This window comes from Aegilops tauschii, chromosome 5 (genome assembly GCF_002575655.3).
Source record: "Aegilops tauschii subsp. strangulata cultivar AL8/78 chromosome 5, Aet v6.0, whole genome shotgun sequence".
Classification (NCBI taxonomy): domain Eukaryota; kingdom Viridiplantae; phylum Streptophyta; class Magnoliopsida; order Poales; family Poaceae; genus Aegilops; species Aegilops tauschii.
In genome coordinates, this window is record NC_053039.3 from 377137547 (window position 1) to 377150714 (window position 13168).

Here is a 13168-nt window from a genome sequence, read left to right on the forward strand (position 1 = left end):
TGCAAGTCTGACTCGACCATGGTTAGGCATCTGTATAGGAACAATAAAACTAGGCAATTTCTATTTTAAGAAGAACACAGTTGTAAAATTGTGTATAAGCAGGAGTTTATGAACAACATATATAACAGAAAATATCTCATACCATCAGTTTCTGGACACAATTGGACCTGTTCAATGTGTGCACCAGTAACACACATATCCCACGTGGCTTTCACCATTGAAATGATGCACAAGGTCCTCAAGACGATCAATAAAGTGTAGGAAATGGTGGATGTCGTCCCAGTCAACTTCAGTGCCATTAGTAACAGTCGAGTTCTTATCAAATAACAAACGATTAGTGTCCTGCACTTCGTAATAATCTGCGTGTGTCACCAATTATAAGAAATATTAGTTAGGAGTAGCATCATTGTGAGAGAAGGGAATCACAAATTGTTGCTACTTCTAAAGTCACTTTGTGATTAGTTAGACAGAATAGGTGGATTACAAAGTAATAGAGGAAACATGCAAGAACCAGATACAAAACTAATATGGATGTACTAATGTAACGACGTCGGGGTGGATGGTCACAGGGATGACAAGACCAGGTTCTGCTATTTCCATCAACTTCCGTGTGCCAACTTTCAGTCCGTAACACTTGACAAAGTTTATCCAAGTTCGGCCATAGAAAAAGGAGCGATCTTGTTGGTTAATGAACCCAAGTGTGAATTTATATCCATGGGTGTCTCCAATGTGACCATTATACTGGTGTATTCAGTTATGGCAGGCCGACCTTCTTGAGTACATGTGTTCTGACAGAGCAAGGAAGCACTGCAGGAAAAATAATATGAGAACCCAATTTATTCGTTGTCCAAATCTATAAATAATCTCCTCTTTCACGTCAGTGTTGAGTATGGTACTAGTACCTTTTATCCAAATATAATGTTACGTCTCCGATGTATCTATAATTTTTTATTGTTCCATGCTATTATATTATCCATCTTGGTGTTTTATATGCATTATTATGCTATTTTATATCATTTTTGGGATTAACCTATTAACCTAGTGCCCAGTGTCAGTTGCTGTTTTTTCCTTGCTTTTGTCTTCTACAGAAAATCAATACCAAACAGAGTCCAAACGGAATGAAACTTTTTGAGGATTTTTCTTGGATCAGAAGACAACCACGAAGCTTCGGGAGGAGGCCAGAGGAGCCAAGAGTGGGCCACAAGCTCAGAGGGAGCGCCCCAGGGGGGCACGCCTAGGCTTGTGGGCCCCTCGGGACCCCCCTAACCCTAATCTCAGCTCCATAAATACCCAAATATTCTCTGTATACCAGAGGGCACACCAAAAATACTTTTCCGCCGCCGCAAGCTTCTGTTCTCGTGAGATCCCATCTTGAGGCCTTTTCTGGCACTCTGCCGGATGGGGATCTGATCACGGAGGGCCTCTACACCAACTTTGCAGGCCTTCCGATGATGTGTGAGTAGTTTACCATGGACCTAAGGGTCCATAGCTAGTAGCTAGATGGCTTCTTCTCTCTCTTTGATCTTCAATACAATGTTCTCCTCGGTGTTCTTGGAGATCTATTCGATGTAATCTTCTTTTGCGGTGTGTTTATTGAGATCCGATGAATTGTGGATTTATGATTAGATTATCTATGAATATTAGTTGAGTCTTTTTTGAACTCGTTTATGCATGATTAAGATAGCTTTGTATTTCTCTCCGATCTATTGATTTGGTGTGGCCAACTAGATTGATTTTTCTTGCAATGGGGGAGGTGCTTTATGATGGGTTCAATCTTGCGGTGTCCTCACCCAATGACAGAAGGGGAAGCGAGGCACATATTGTATTGTTGCCATTAAGGATAAAAAGATGGGGGGGTTTAGCATATTGATTGGATCTATCACTCTACATCATGTCATCTTGTTTAAGGTGTTACTCCGTTCTTTATGAACTTAATACTCTAGATGCATGCTGGATAGCGCTCGATCTGTGGAGTAATAGTAGTAGATGCAGGCAGGAGTCGGTCTACTCACTACTAGAAAAAGGCTTACTAGTGGCGCACCAGTTTTGCCTACTAATGGCGCACTACTGGTGCGCCACTAGCACCACGCCACTAGAATATTTTAGTAATGGCGCACCACAGGTGCGCCATTAGTATCTGGTATACTAATGGCGCACCACGGGTGCGCCATTAGTATCCCACAGGTGCGCCATTAGTAACTGGTATACTAATGGCGCACCAGATGGAAGTGCGCCATTAGTAACATTTTTTTTAAAAAAATTCGTTTTTTCTTAATCTCAGGTCACTATTTCACATATGAGATATCCAACACATATATATATACAACAAGCATCCATATAACAATCATATCCAACACACAAGTTTCACCATATATACATACATAGCCAACACATAGTTCCATCGTTACATATTACAAAAGTTTCACATTGTTCATCCAACACCGTTATCCATCCAACACCATATTACAAAAGTTTCACATAGTTCAGTTCTCATTGTTCTTCTCCTTCTCCTTCCTCAGCCTGATGCGCCAAGAGCGGCGAGGCGGTGGAGGCAGCTGTGGGATGTAGTCTTCTACCACAATTGGCGTGGTCATGTCGCCCAGCTGTGGGATCGCCGGCGCCACCACCGGTGCGTGGTCATTGTCAGGCACCACCACCATCGCGAGGCCACCTTCAGGCAGGACGGGCACGACCATCGCTAGGTCATCCTCAGCCACCACCATCTCTTGCCCATGGTCAGCCACCACCATCTCTTGCCCATGGTCAGCCACCACCATCTCTTGCCCTTGGTCAGCCACCACCAGCGCTAGGTCATCCTCAGCCTGATGCCCATCGTCATCCTGCAGCTCCTCATCCCCACTCTGCTCCTCTTCTCCCCCACTCCAGTCCGGATCATCCTTCTTGCTGTCTTTGCTGCTGCCAGAATCGCTGCTGCTTTCGCTAAAGCCAGAATCGCTGTTGCTTTTGCTACAGCCATAATCGCTGCTGCTTTGGCTGTAGCCAGTGTCGCTGCTGCTGCTCCCATTGCCTGTCCAAATGCAACAATGGCCGTTAACAATCGATGTGAGACAAAGCCAAATGTAGAGGAATAAGAAGAGGCAGAACGCACTGGCATCTTCGTCGTCAGCGTAGCACATGCGACACATAGTCGTGTTGAAAACCTTCATGATGAGCATTGTGGCGTCATCGTCGTACCTGAAGAGAAGAAAGTACCCGGTCCGCAGGTCGTAGGCACTGTAGAACTTCTCCCAGCCACGGCACAGGTACATGTGGCCCTCCTCGATCACCAACTCCACGTCCCACAGCCTGCGAACCCCGCTGCCGGCCTGTCGGAGCTTCACATTATGTGGCGGATCTTCACCCAGCATGTTCATAAAAGTGTCAGGCAGCCTCTGCAATTTGGGACAAGGAGTGATGTAGCAAACAACAGAGTTATCATAATGAGATGGGTGAAGGGGAGATCTCTCGTTTTATATACCTGCCTCATGGCTGATACTGAAGTCCCAAGTATGACACTGAAGAACTCGAAAGCATCCAACTCGTACTCCGGTGAGGCAGAGCGGCGGTGGCTGCTTCCCCCCATCTCTGATAAGCAGCAGAAGAGACCAATTAGTACCCTTACAACATCACATTGCAAATAGATGAATTGTGTAGGTATGCATGGATTTAAGATTATTTGTTCAAAGCCAATTTGTCAATGATTAATATGACATCTCAATTTCCACCAAATAATACATTTGTTATACACCACATTTTCTTTTCCTTTGGAAAAGAAAAAAGCACACTGCATTCAAGTGAATGTATCTTTTATTGCAAAGCCACAACTTAGCAATAGATTCAAAGTTAACGATTGGCACCTAGAAAAGCATTTCAACATCTTCACAGATTTTACTAGCTACATTCAAAAAATAAATGATATACAGTTTGTATCTCTTTGCAATGAACACACTCTAGGGGTTTTGCCATCCCCCTTTTCCTTAGATTGTCACAAGTCATGATTTTGTTCTAGGAGAACATCCAAATGAAACCTTATACCCTAGGGGGCAATTTAATACTCCATACTACAGGAAGATACAAAGGTTGCACCCCCCTAAAATTCACTAGAACATATAGAGATTTATAAGAGCAGGTCCCTTTAGATTCATGCTAGCTAGGCAGGACCTAATTGGGGTAATTTTTTCCAAATAAGAAAGAAGTCTGCCTCTCCATCTAGCTATTTTGGCTAAAATTTTATCAATAAAAGCTAGCAGATCTTCTCTGCCAATCATGACATATTTATTCTCTAGCAGATACGGCCTATGCAAATTGTTTAATGCAACACTAGTGTTGAGTTGATGATATAGAACAGGGCCTATAACAATTTATTTTAAGACATTCACTGGCCCGGAAGTCAGATCTGGAGCCATACTTTGGTGCATACTTTGGTGCAGGGGTTTAAATAGACAAATAGTGCACTGGAGGAAACATAACAGAAACGCCAATAGAAGCAAACACTTCCTATAGGGGGGGGGATAACATTAACATATTCAAGAACCCTCTCTTAGTTCTTGGAAAGCTCTCATTTTGGACACAGCACTTTGACTACCTATATATATGTAAACATTTACGTATATTGGATAATTATATGCCATGTGTAAATTTGTCTCAGCAAGTAGCCCAGTTTGAAAAAGCAAAAAACAAACTTAAATGATACAAAAATACAGATTTGTGTGCATGAACATGAACCTGCATGTATTTGCCACTATGGTCTAGAAATAAAAAAAGGGAATTCATTTTCAATTCCCTGTAGATAACAAACTAAAGAGGCAGCTAACACCTAGAGATTCAAACTTGCAGTTTCATCATGCAAATTCAACTGGACCTTCTTGATTTGATATTATCAATAAAATTTATCATTCAGCTAACCATGACATATTTGACTGAACTTGATGTCTGCAAGTAGAAATAAAGTGCATATAGGATTTAACCTTTGTGTTTGCCCTAATAAGATAGCATCATGCATCTGTTCATTTGAGATGGGTGAAAGGGAATGGGGAGGAAGGGTGGAGAGGGAGGAAGGAGGAAGGAGGAGGGGTACCTGGGCGGGCGCGGCTGGTCGCCGGGTGGAGAGGGAGGAAGGAGGAAGGAGGAGGGGTACCTGGGCGGGCGCGGCTGGTCGCCGGGTGGCGGAGGACGGCAGGGGCAGGCGGGGTGTGGGCACGTCGGAGGAGGAGGAGGCCCTCGCTCGCCGGCTGCTGCAGGGGCCGGAGGAGGCCCTCGCTCGTCGGAGGGAGGAGGAGAGGAGAGGAGCGCTCGGCCGTCGGGGGCGGCGGGGGTGGAGTCCCGCGGGAGTCGGGGCGGCGGCGTCGGGGCAGCGCAAGACCACAGCGGCGGAGGCGTCGCCGACGGCGTGCAGGCGCGGCGGACGGAGGGGGCGGAGCAAGGGGGCGGCGGCGTACGGTTGGGGTCGAGTGGGGGATCTGGCGAGGGAGGGAGGGAGGCCACAGTGCGAGGGAATAGGTGGAGTGCGGGATGTCTATCTAATGGCGCACCTCCCCCAAGTGCGCCATAAGTACGACGATAGCAATGGCGCACCTCACCCTGGTGCGCCATTAGAAATTACTAGCCCGACTGCTCAGGTTATATTTCCACCTAACCCTATCTCCATCAGAACATGCCCCCTAGCCCGACTGGTCAGCACGTAGCACACACACTAGGAGGTCCTGGGTTCGATTCCCAGGCTCCCCAATTCTTGTTTTTATGCATTTAAAATGCGGTTTGATATTTATTTGTGTTTAAATATGTTCAAACTTGTTTAAATCATAACAGTAATATTTTTTATAAAAACAGTAATAATTTTTATAAAAATAGGGTGTGGGGGAGAGGGTGCGGGGGGTGCTCGGCGGCGGTGGAGCGGGGGAGGGTGCGGTGGGTCGTCGGGGGGTGCGGGGGGTGCTATGTCCTTGTCGTTACCAGTGTAGGATTCCATCGTTACCCCGGAGTTCTGATAACCATCGCTCTTCATGTCCTTGTCCTCGGTGTAGAATGTGTAGCCGTTGAATGCGAGGCGGAGGTTGCGGCGCGCGCGGGCGAGGGCGAGGTTGGTGTCGGCCCTGCGGCGCTGCTCCGGCGAGAGTGGGGTGGGGTCGGAGGGGAGGATGGGGAGAGGGAGGCGGCGGGGGCGCGGATTGGGAGCGGACGGAGAGGAACTGGCGCGAGGGGAGGGACGAAGGGGAACTAGCGAGGGAGAGGGAGGAATTAGCTATAGCATTCATTTGTGACGGTGGAGCAGGCCGGAGAGGGTGCAGGGGGTCGTCGGCGGCGGTGGAGCGGGCCGGGGAGGGTGCGGTGGGTCATCGGCGGCGGTGGAGCAGGGGAGCTAGGGTGCGTGGGTCGTCGGCGGCGGTGGAGCGGGGGAGGGTGCGGTGGGTCGTCGGCGGCGGTGGAGCAGGGAAGGGTGCGGTGGGTCGTCGGCGGCGGTGGAGCGGGGGAGGGTGCGGGGGGTCGGCGCCGGCGCCCGGTGGAGCGGGGTAGAGGGTGCGGGGGGTGCTCGGCGGCGGGGGGGCCGGATCTGGCGAGGTGGGATAGCGATCGAGATGGAGGGGGATCGCTAGTAATGGTGCACTGTTCCCTGGTGTGCCATTAGTAGTTTTGCAAAAAAATAAAAAATAAAAAATATAGTAATGGCGCACTATGTGGCTAGTGCGCCATTACTAGTTAGAACTAGTAATGGCGCACTGTGCCCTGGTGCGTCATTAGTATGTTTGGAAAAAAAAATAAAAAAAAATTGTTACTAATGGCGCACCGTTTGTCTGGTGCGCCATTAGTGTCTTTCACACTAATGGCGCACCACATGTCTGGTGTGCCATTAGTGGCCATTCCATCTATAGCCCTTTTCCTAGTAGTGACTTGTCACAGACGTGATGCCTATATTCATGATCATTGCCTTAGATATCGTCATAACTATGCGCTTTTCTACCAATTGCTCAACAGTAATTTGTTTACCCACCATATGATTTCTTCAAGAGAGAAGCCTCCAGTGAAACTATGGCGCCCAGGTCTATTTTTATCGTTATATTTTCAGTAGAGATAAATATTTCCCTCAGTTATGAAACCAAGGTTACCAATCTAGTAGGAGAACCAAGCAACACTATGTAAACAACACCTGCACATAAACAACAAATACTTGCAACCCAACATGTAGAGGGGTTGTCAATCCGTCAACAGTTATGAGCAAGATTAAATGGTATATTATTTGATAGATAGATCTGACAAAAATAAAAATAAAAAATAAAAGAAAATTGCAGCAAGGTATTTTTATATCTAATATATAATAAAAGATAGACTCGGGGCCATAGTTTTCACCAGAGGCTTCTCTCAAGAAAATAGCATACGGTGGGTAAAAAAATTATTGTTGGGCAATTGATAGAAAAGCAAATAATTATGATGACATCCAAGGCAATGATCATGTATATAGGCATCACGTCCAAGACAAGTAGACCAATGGTTCTACATCTACTACGATTACTCCACACGCCGACCACCATCCAGCATACATCTAGTGTATTAAGTTCACAAGAAACGGAGTAACGACTTAAGCAAGATGTCATGATGTAGACAGGATAAAATAACACATGAATAAACTCCACCTTTTTACCCTTAATAGCAACGATACATGCGTGTCATGTCCCCTTCTGTCATTGGGATTGAGCACCGCGAGATTGAACCCATCACAAAGCACCTCTTCCCATGGCAAGATAAATCAATCTAGTTCACTACAAAAAAAAGACAAATCCGTGACATTTTGGGCCGAACGAATTTTTTCTATCATGCTTATGACACTTCTATGACGATAATTGTGAAAAAACCCGGTATCATCATAGATGTGGTGGGCTCCTACTTCTATGACAAAAAATCACAACAGAAAATGGGCTTTTCGTCCTGGGCGGGCCGGAGCGCAGCTGCATGACATTCTTTGGGCCGTGCATGACGGAAAAACCCGTGGTAGAAGCGAGGGCGAGGAAAATATCAGGGACTTCCCGGTTACGATGGGTGGTCGGGGGCCGAGTGATGCGCGTTACGTACGCGCGTGTGTGCGAGGCGTTGCGCTCTAACTGAACCCGAGCGAGGCGTTGGGCTCTAACTGAACCCGAGCGATTGCACTAGCTAAGTTACTGAACCCGAGCGATCGATCCCTTACTGTTAACTGAACCCGAGTGATTCCTTCACTACTGCTGCTAACTAAAGCCGATCGATGCTGCCTCTTGATGAAAAGTGAGCGTTGTTGGTGGTTTGGATGAACAGTTCCCGGTGGGGGCTTGGATGAACAGGACCCCGTGATGTTGCCGCTGGATGAAAAGGACCCAGATCGATCGAGCCGGTTGGGGGTGGATGATCAGGACCCCGTGGAGGGCTGGATGAACAGGACCCCGTGGAGGGCTGGATGAACAGGACGACCCCGTGGAGGGCTGGTTGAACAGTAGCCGGTGGAGGGCTGGATGAACAGTAGCCCGTGGAGGAGTGGTTGAACAGGACCCCATGAAGAGGGCTGGTTGAACAGTAGCTGGTGGAGGAGCGGTGGAGGCTGGATGAACAGTCGCAGGTGGAGGCTGGAGGAGGTCGACGGTGGATGAACAGTAGCCCGTGGAGGCAGTCGACGATGGAGATGAGCAGTATCCCATGGAGTCCCGTTTTGCGGTATGCCACACCCCTCCCGATGAACATGACCCCCGTTTCGACCGTAGTGCTCCAACACAAGTACGTTTCCTCCGTTTTGCGGTACGCCACACCCCTCCCGATCAACAGGACCCCGTTTCGACCGTAGGAGGTCCAAGAGAAGTCCGTTTCCTCCGTTTTGCGGTACACCAGACCCCTCCCGATGAACAGGATCCCGTTTCGACCGTGGCCGGTCGAACACAAGGCCGTTTCCTCCGTTCTGCGGTACGCCAGGCCTCGTTTCCATCGGCTGTTCTGTCCAAGCCGGTTGGCTCCCGATGAATAGCACGCGTTCCGTTGCCTCCCGATGAACACGACGCATCCCGTTGCCTCCCCATGAACACGACGACGACGCAGTTTCTCCGTTTCGACCCAGCCATGTACACGAGCCCTGGCCGTACGTATGCGCGAGTAGGCGTTCGAGACCCCGCCCGTATGTACGTACGTGGCCGTATTTACTTTCTTGCACCCTGGCCGTTGTACTTACATGTACATGCTACGTGCGCGCCTCTACTACGACACGTGCGCTTCCTTACATGGCCACGGTTCATCGCTGCAGCCTGCAGACAGACCGATCGTATGTACATACACGTTCGCAACCAGAATGACAACGCTATGTATGCTTCGACCAGGTGGGTCCCGATGTCAGGCACTTCCTTGCGTGCGAAGATGTAGCTGGTGGGTCCCAACTGTCAGGGGGCGAATCATTTTTTTGCCCGTAATATGGACACACTTCCTTGCATGCGAAGATGTAGCTGGTGGGTCCCAGCAGTCAGGGGGGACATTTTTTTGTGAAATACGGTGGCCCGTCCAGTGGGTCCCTGCTGTCAGGTGGAGGAATCATTATTTTCCGCATAATAAGGAGGCACTTCCTTGCTGCGGCCGTGGACCCAGCTGTCAGCCTCTCCACGTACAGTACTCTTCCAATGGAAGTCGTTCCTTGACCACATTGACCATGCCACGCCGAGAGCACCAAGACGGTGGACGACGGCGAGGCCTAGGAAGGGGACGACATGGAGCCGGGGAATACGCGGCAGTGGATGCCCACGCGGAGAGGAGTATGAGGGTTCACTGGTTCGGCTTCGGTGTGAGGCTGCCGTCGCCGCAGAATAAAAGGGGGTGTGGGTGAGTGGAGGGATGGCCTGGTCAGTGGTGGGAGTAGTAGGGGGCAGTGAGGCCTTCGCGGCAGCACAGCCGGCCACGGGAGGCAGGAGCAGGCGGCACGACCGGCGCTGCTTTGGGCGGTTGGAGCAAGAAGACCAGAGGTTGAAGAAGCACTACGGCTGTTGGATGGACATCGTATGGTCACTAGAGCTAGAATCGTTCATATTGACTAAGTTGACAAAGCCATCCATCCCCGTCAACTTAGTAGGCCCACAAGTCAGCCTCCCACTATGTTGGGTCCGAGCTAGCAGGGGATATTCATTTTTTTGTGCATAATAAGGAGGCACTTCCTTGCGTGCGAAGATATAGCTGGTGTGTCCGACCTGTCAGCGGGGGGAACGTTTTTTTCGCGAAATACAGAGGCCCTTCCGGTGGGTCCCAGATGTCAGGTGGAGGAATCATTATTTTGCACGTAATAAGGAGGCATTTCCTTGTGTGCGGCCGTGGACCCAGCTGCCAGCCTCTCCACGTACAGTCCATGTCCGATGGATGTCGTTCGTTGACCACGTTGACCACGCCGCGCCGAGAGCACCAGGGCGGTGGACGACACGAATCCGGGGAAGACTCGGCAGTGGTTGCCCACGCGGTGGGGAGTACGAGGGTTTACTGGTCCGGCTGTCGGTGCCGGAAAATAACAAGAGGTGTGGGTGAGTAGAGGAATGGCCTGGCCAGCAATGGAGTAGGGTGGGGCGGCGCGGCCTGTGCGGCAGCATAGCCGGCCACGGGAGGCGGGAGCAGGCAGTCCCACCGGCGCTGGTTTGAGCGGCTGGAGCAAGAAGATCAGATATTGAAGAAGCAGCACGGCCGTTGGATTAACATCCAACGGTTACTGCTGCTAGAATCGTTTGTGGACTAAGTTGACAAAGCCTTTCGTACACGTCAACCTAGTAGACCCACAAGTCAGCCTCCAAATCTGTCCCAAACAGCATATAGCCCGAAATTTCTAGCCGGATTCAAATTAATTTAAAAACTAAACATACCTTAATTTAAATCCAATGAAATTTTACCCGCACAAAAACAATGAAATTTAAAATATCAAAATTTGAAAGAAAAAAGTATTTTGGAACAAATTGCCTGTTTGCTGTATTTTTTCATTTTACAACCCATTTATTATTACTTATAGCCCATTTCTTATTACTTATAGCCCATTTTCTAGGCAAAATGCATCCCTCCTCGTCTTGAAAGATTTCCGGCCCAGCAGGGCGTAGAAAAGCAAGTAGGCCTACGTTGGTTATTGTGCAAAAAACAAAATAGCTGGGCTAGCCATTTTCAGAAAGGAAAAAAACAAACAGGGCTGGTCATGTGCTAAACATATGAAATAAAAGCCTGGGCTAGACGGGCCACGGCTCCCGCACAACCCAGTTGATACCCTTCTCCGTCCCAAAAAAACAAAATTACTGCACGCGCTGCTAGGTCCCTAATGTCATCCTCAACATGTACAGTCATCTCCTTATTCCTCTCGGTTGTTGACCATGTTGACAACACCGAAGGGCGGCGCCGTGGCGAGCGAACCAAGGCGGAGTAGGATGGTGAGGCCTCGGACGGGAACGAACAGGAGCCAGGGAAGATGCGCAGAGTTTTAGGGTGCGATGTGGCCACGATGCGTGCGCGGCAGCACAGCCAGCCGTGGGAGGCGGGAGGAGGCAGTCCCGCTGGCGCTGGTTTGGCTTTGGCGGCTGGAGGAAGAAGAGACTGAAGAAACACGACAGACGTTGAATGTTAATCCAACGGTCAAGGTTGGCACAATCGTTTGTGGACTAAGCCGACACCAAGTAGCATACTTTTTTATATATAGGAAGAAAAGAAAAACTGGGCTCGTTCGCCTGATAACATTCCCGAAACTACGACCGTTCGATCTTACGTCGCAACTAAAACTGCGAGGAAAATGTGTTCGTCTGCCATCCTCCTCCCGGGGAACGTTCGCCACATAAGTGACTAGCACCCTTGGTTTTCAACCGAGAGGTCTTGGGTTCGAGTCCCAGGAACTCTCAATTTTGTCCTCCTTTCTTCCTCACAAAAAAAAAGAAAATCAAAGACTTGAGAAGGCGTACAAAACAAGCTAGTGTACCAGTAAAGAGACGTTGCCGAGTTTTAGAAAAAAGAGAGACGTGCTCCTGTAGCTGGTTCGAATCCTAACCTAGACTATGACTATATATGGTGCTATGCTACTTTGCAAGTAATGAAACTGACATATCCAACATTCGCTTCTCCTCTTCTCTACTTACTCTGCCTAGCATCAGAAGCTCTGGCCGCAGCAACCATGTCCGCTGGCTGCTCGTCCACCTGCTTTTCAGCAGGCAACAACCAGATATGCCCCAAGTCGCCACCCGTACCATCGCCTATGGGTCTCATCACACCCCCGCCAGCACACGCACCGCAGCCGGTTGCTCATCGCAACCCGCTGCCATTGGTGTGGTGCCACTGCTGCAAATCACGCAGAGTCATCCGTCGTGTCCCAACCACAATCCTCAACCCTGGCCGAGTCTTCTACAAATGCCCGAATCATGGGGTAATAATATGTTTAAGTGTTGTTTTGCTGCTTTCAGTTGCTGATTTTTTTAATAGTTTGGTTGATGATCTTCCAATTTGATTCGTGCAGAAAAGGGAAGATTCGTGTGATTTGTATTTCTGGGAAGTTGCTGATGTGGGGGAATGCAACTACGCTGATTATTTGGTTAGCCGAGGAATCCCAATACCAGCAGGTTGGGATGTTGGACAAGTAACTGAAGGAACGACAGAAGAGGAAGATGCAGAGCAGAAGGTTGAAGATGCAGTTCCTCTGATCATGGCCAAGCAACAGCTGCTGAATGGCCTTGACAACAATGAGGAGATGAAAGAGCTTGTGAAGATAATGGGCAAAATCGATGTGCTCTATAGGATGATTGTCTCTTTATTTGCAGTGTATGTAACACTCGTGATGTATTCAGTGGCTATGACATGAGCACTTTGCTGAAACTAGTAATGAATGAAACCTGTGTAGCAGGCTGGGCGTAGTGTTGTGAACATCTAATGATTTCTATTAATGGAAATTGGGGGGGGGTATCCCCTTTTGCTCATAAATAAATAAATAAATAGCAGAGGCCCTTTTGGTAATAAATAAATAAATTAGCAGAGGCCCTATCGGGTTAGCTTTGTTCCCATTTGAAGACGTCGAGCAAATTGCAGTCTAACAGCAAACTATGTCATCAAATTCAAGTTTCACAGCCAAATATGAGTACAACTAAACAACAATGTCATCATGTTTTAGTCGTCATACAATCACCAAACACAAATCAACATACATAACGAGTGATGTTCTCATAGCAAAATA